At 35.4% G+C, this 6515-nt stretch overlaps 1 pseudogene; it reads right to left on the bottom strand.

The window, feature by feature from the left end:
* Positions 1 to 5730: 5730 nt before the first annotated feature.
* Positions 5731 to 5849, bottom strand: LOC120587748 (uncharacterized; annotated as a pseudogene).
* Positions 5850 to 6515: the final 666 nt, after the last annotated feature.

The raw sequence follows: 6515 nt of genomic DNA, 5'->3' as shown, positions 1-6515 counted from the left end.
CTGTGAGAAGAACAAACAACATAAATAAGAAACGGGCAAACATTTGAATTGACATTTCCCCAATGAAGATATAGAAATATCTAGTAAGCACACACACAAAAAGTTCTACATCTTTAATTATCAGAGAAATGTAAATTAAACCACCATGAAATTCCACTAATACCCCACTAGAATAGTGATAATCCAAAAGACTGAAAATACCAAGTATTGTGAATAATTTGGAGAAATTAATCTTCAATGCATTATTGGTAGAGACATAAAAATGGTAAAACCAATTTGAAAAAACTATTTCTTAAAAAGTTTAACATATTCTTACCAGTAATTCTCGCTTAGCCTTAGTTATCTATTAGAGAATTGAAAATCTACACAAAGACTTGTATGTATAAGATCATATCAGCATTATTCATAATATCCAAAACTTGAAAACAATCTAATCTCCCTCTGACTAATTAATGGATAAACACAAAGTGGTATATCTATATGATGACATACTACTCACAATAGAAAGAAATAAACCTAACTCAGTCTGCAAAATAAATCAATCTCAAAATCTTAAGCCTAGATGAAAGAAGCCATATCTAAAAGACTACATGCCTTATGATTCCATTTTTAGAAATTTCTAGAAAAAGTACATCTATAGATTGGTGGTTGATTATGTCAAGTGATGCAAATGAGATTGTTTGCAAATAAGAACAAGAAAGATTTTGATGGGTAACTTGAAAATTCTAATGAATGTATTTATGGTTGCAAAATCATAGGTTTATTAAAAATTATTCGACTGAATAATTTAATGAGTAATTTTTGTGTGTAAATTAATTATACTTCAATAAAGTTATTATGAATATAATTAGGAGTAGACCAAGTTGTAGTTTAGCTGTACCTTAAAAGCAGTCTAAAATGTAAAAACTTTTACTATAAAATTGCAATCTTCTGAAATACAGATATTTTTGAAATCCTGGGGCTAAGTTCCATAGCTGGTACACTGTAGACTATAATGAAAATGTATTAAATTAGATAAAGGGAAATTATTTCAGGTGTGATCACATTTTTAGCTGTTGCTGTTTCTTTCTGTGTTCAGAAAAAATTATATAGGCAGGAGCAATAACTTGAAATATCAGGTACTGTAGTATCCAGAGAAGATGTGGTAGAAGTTAGATGCTGTGCTTGCCTCCTCTCATGACCATATCAAAATTACAACGAAACTATAGAACAATCATCATTGGCAGTAGCCTGAGATCTGAGATCTGGCTGAACAGAAGTCCAATAACTATAGACATATACAAGAGGTCACCTTGAGACTGGTAGTAGGGGCAGAGATTCAAAATGGGCTGATCTCACAACTGTGTGTGACAGTTGTCGGGAGGATTATTTTGACTGAAGCCATCACACCCTTGACCCCACCCTAAGGAGTGAGAGTCCTGGCTCCACACTAGGCTCCTTAGTCCAGGGTTCCAGTGCCAGAAAGAGAAGTCCTTATAACCTCTGGCTGTAAAAACCAGTGGAGACTGTGGTTGAGTGAGACAGAAGGCAATGGGAGTCACAGACCTTCCTCTTAAAAGACCCACAGGCAAACTTACTCGCTGTCGGACTCACTCACTCTGAGCTCCAGCACTGGGGCAGCTGCTAGAAGAGTGTCAGAGACACACGGGGAGGAGCTGAGTTATCTGGCTTCAGGGCAAGGGCTGGAGGGATGGCTTTCTTCTGGACAGAAGTATTCCCAGTATCCATTGTTCCTTTGTTGAGCCTTCACAGGTCCCAGAGTACACAGGCAGGTGGCTACCATATCTGAGTCTCCTTCAACCTGATTAACACAAGTTGCTCCACTCAGTTGATTCCCTGAGACCCCACCTTTCCCAACTTGCGGGCCCACCCAAGCTACCTCCAGTGGTTTATTCCATACAAATTGCCTGTCCTGGCTCATGCTGTGGACTTTCCTAAAATCTCTCGAAGGCTCACAAAACCCAAAGAAGCAGCATTTGGCCTTGGTATGCCCTATACCTCTTGCTAAATAGCCCCAAGCCCGGCACAAGCAGCAGCCGGCCTTGGTTCCCTGCTTGGCCTCTCTAGGCACCTCTAAGCCCAGCACGGGTGACTGCCATCTGTGGATTGCTTGCCATTTGGTCCTGGAAGTGCACAGGCTGCTGCTGAACTTGGCCTGCAGCTGGGCTCCTCCTAGTAGGCCCTTGGGCTGGCACGCCCAGTGGCATGCTTCAACTGGAGCTGGAGCACTACCCAGGGCTGCATCTGAGGAGGATACATCCAAAAGACAGACTGAGCATGAACCAGAGCCCTTCTCAAGTGAATCCTGCTCCATAAGCTCGGTCCCTCACTGACCAAACTGTGTCAGTGGACCCCACAGGACACCTGCTACATAAAGCCACTCTACTGACCGGGAGACTTAGGAGCCTTACTTAACAGAAACAAACTGATAGATACAGAGAACATTTTGAGAGTTACCAAGTGGGAGGGAGATTGGGGAGAGTGAAAAAGGGGGAAGGGATTAAGAAGTAGAAATTGATAGTTACAAAACAGTCATGGAGTTGTAATGTATATCATAAAGAATAGAGTCAATAATGGTGTAATAACCATGTATAGTGTCAGAAGGGTACTAGATTTATTGAGGTGATCACTTCATAAGTTTTATAAATGTCTAATCACTATGTTGTACACCTAAAACTAGTATAATATTATATGCCAACTATAATTGAAAAATTTAAAAAATTATTAAAAAAGTAAAGTTCAGTACCATAATAAATTATACAACAATAAAAAAAAGACTTCTGTTTTGATTAGCATATGCTCTGGAGGTTATCAATTAATATTCTTCAAGAAATAATTATTTTAATAAAAATATTTTTAAAAAGTATTTTTTCTGTGAAATATAGTATATTATATTTTAATGAAGTTTGGTAAATGATTCTAAGTAGTCAATAAGACATTGTTATGAATAAGATAAAATATGAATAATTGATAAAAATAATGTAGACATGTTCTTCATTCATTAAAATGTTATCTTGTTCTAGACCATGTTCCAGCCTTTACATTGGCCATAGACACATAAACTAAATACAGAAACATATATTGGTGGAACAGTAATATCCATACTTTATTTTCTTGTGAAATTTATTAAAATATACTAACCATTTATAATAAAAATATACATTTTATGTATTACTTTATATCATATGTTGTTATGTAAGTTATATATTAGATTTCATTATGTACTTATACACATATGTGTCATATATTATTTATGATATTTAACTATTTTTAAACCATAATTTTAAAGCCAGAAATGTCTGAAAATGTAAAATAGATTGTAATTAATTTTAATATAAAATGCAAAAATTTACTTTAAATTTTAAATGTGTTATTCAACATGCTATTTACCAATTTCCATTAAATGCCAGTGCACTTAATAGACTTGAATGATGTATTAATGAGATCAGGGATTATGCCTATTTACATTATTGTTTAATTTATCTTATTTTTAATTTTTATTTTTTTATTAAATTTATTGGAGTAACATTGGTTAATACGATTATATAATTTTCAGGTATGCATTATAATTTGACATCTGTATATTCTATTGTGTGAATACCACCCAAAGTTCAGTTTCCTTCAGCTACCATATATTTGATCCCCTTTACCCACTTCACTCTCCCCATAACCCTCTATATTTGACCCCCTTTAACCATCTACCTAACCCCTCTTACCCCACCTCCTACCCTCTGGTAACCACTAGACTGTAATTCATGTCCATGGGTCTCTGTTTGCCCTGCTCATTTGTTGCTTTTAGGTTTATATCCTACATATAAGTGATAGCATGTGATTTTCAACTTTTTCTGTCTGGCTTATTTTGCTTAGCATGAGTATCTCGAGGTCCATCCATGTTGTTGCAAATGGCAGTATATCATCTCTTCTTATGGCTGAGTAATAATATTCCATTATATATATGTACTACAGCTTCTTTAGCCAATCATCTATCGTAGGACACTTCAGTTGCTTCCATGTCCTGACCACTACGAATAATGCTGCTATGAACATCAGTGTGCAAATCTCTTTTTGGATATGGGTTTTCAAGTCTTTGAGGTAACTACTCAGTAGAGGGATTGCTGGATCATATGGTAGATCAATTCCTAGTTTTTTGAGGAATCTCCATACTGTTCTCCATAGTGGCCGCACCAATTTGCAGTCCCACCAGCAGTGTATGAGGGTTCCTTTTTCTCCGCATCCTCTCCAACATTTGTTATTACTTGTCCTGTTGATTATAGCTAATCTAACAGGTGTGAGATGGTATCACATTGTGGTTTTGATTTGCATTTCCCCAATAGTTAGCAATGTTGAGTATCATTTCAAATATTTGTGGGCCATTTGTATGTCCTCTAGGTAGAAGTGTCTGTTCAGGTCCTCTGCCCATTTTTTGATTGGATCATTTGTTTTTTGTTTGTTGTTGTTATTGAGTTGTATGAGTTCTTTGTATATTTTGGATGTTAGGCCCTTGTCGGAGGTGTTGTTTGCAAATATATTTTCTCATTCTGATGGTTGTCTCTTTACCTTGTTGACAATTTCTTTTGCTGAGCAGAAGCTTTTTAGTTTGATGTAGTCCCATTCATTTATTTTAGCTTTTACTTCCGTTGCTTTTGAGGTCAAATTCATAAAATCCTTTTTAAGCCCAAGGTCTTTGAGTTCCGTTCCTATGTTTTGTTCTATGCATTTTATTGTTTCAGGTCTTATATTCAGGTCCTTAATCCATTTTGAGTTAATTTTGGTGTGTGGTGATAGACAACAGCCTACTTTCATTCTTTTACAGGTGGCTTTCCAGTTTTCAAAGCACCATTTATTGAAGAAGTTTTCCTTTCTCCACTGTATGTTTTTGGCTTTTTTGTTGAAAATTATTTGCCCATATAAATATGGGTTTACTTCTGGACTATCAATGCTGTTCCACATGTCTCTTTTTCTGCCAATACCATGCAGTTTTGATTACTGTCGCTTTGTAGTATAATTTCAAGTCAGGTAGAGTGATGCCTCCAGCTTTATTCTTTTTTCTCAGGATAATTTTGGCAATTCAGACTTTTGTGCTTCCATACAAATCTGATGATTTTTTGTTCTACTTCTTTAAAAAATGCTGATGGGATTTTGATGGGGATTGCATTAAATCTGTATAATGCTTTAGGTAACATGCTCATTTTAACTGTGTTGATTCTTCCAATCCAGGAACACGGAATATCTTTCCATTTTTTGTATCTTCTTCAATTTCTTTTAATAGGATCTTGTAGTTTCCATTAAATAGGTCCTTCACATTTCATTAAATTTATTCCTAGGTATTTAATTGTTTGTTGCAATTGCAAAAGAAAATTTTTTTTTAACTTCTTTTTCTGACACTTCATTGTTAGAGTATAGGAACACTCTGGATTTTTGAATGTTGATTTTGAATCCAGAAACTACTGTATTTGCTTATTGTTTCTAGTAGTGTTCTTGTGGAGTCTTTAGGGTTTTCTATATAGAGAATCATGTCATCCGCAGATGGTGACAGTTTGACTTCTTTGTTTCCTAGTTGGATGCCTTTTATATCATTGTCTTGTATAATCGCATTCTCTAGGACTTCCAATGTTATATTGAACAACAGTGGTGATAGTGGACAGCCTTGCCTTGTTCCTGATCTTAGAGGGAAGGTTTTAGTTTTTCTCTCTTTTTCATTCTTTCTTTCTTTCTTTTTGTTTTTTTAAATGCCTACAGCACCTGGTATTCCTAGATGGTCTCCCATCTAATTACTAACCAGGCCTGACCCTGCTTAGCTTCCGAGATCAGATGAGATTGGGCATGTTCAGGGTGGCATGGCCATAGACTTAGCTTTTCACTATTAAGTATAATGTTGGCTGAGGGTTTGTCATAGATGGCTTTTATTAGTTTAAAGTACTTTCCTTCTATACTGATTTTGTTAAGTGTTTTGATTATAAATGGATGCTGTATCTTGTCGAAGGCTTTTTCTGCATCTATTGATATAATCATATGATTCTTATTTTTTAATTTCTTTATGTGGTGTATCATATTAATTGATTTGCGTAAGTTGAACCATCCCTGTGCCTCTGGGATGAAGCCTACTTGATTGTGGTGTACAATCTTTTAATATGTTGCTGTATTCGGTTTGCTAGTATCTTATTTAGAATTTTTGCATCTATGTTCATGAGAGATATTGATCTATAGTTTTCTTTTTTGTGTTATCTTTACCAGGTTTTGGTATCGGGGTAATATTGGCCTCATAAAATGAGTTGGGAAGTATTGCCTCCTCTTTGATTTTTTGGAAGAGTTTGAGGAGAATAAGTATTAAATCTTTGAATGTTTGATAGAATTCACTGGTGAAGCCATTTGGTTCTGGACTTTTACTTTTTGGTAGGTTTTTGATGATTGTTTCAATTTCCATACTGCTGATCGGTCTATTTAGATTTTCCAGTTCTTGATTCAGTCTAGGAAGGTTGCATTTTTCTAAGTACTGGTCCATTTCTTCTAGGTTA

This window comes from Pteropus medius, unplaced genomic scaffold (assembly GCF_902729225.1).
Source record: "Pteropus medius unplaced genomic scaffold, Ma_sr-lr_union100, whole genome shotgun sequence".
Lineage (NCBI taxonomy): Eukaryota > Metazoa > Chordata > Mammalia > Chiroptera > Pteropodidae > Pteropus > Pteropus medius.
The sequence above is the reverse complement of the archived record's forward strand: the minus strand, read 5'-3'. Positions and strand labels throughout refer to the sequence as shown.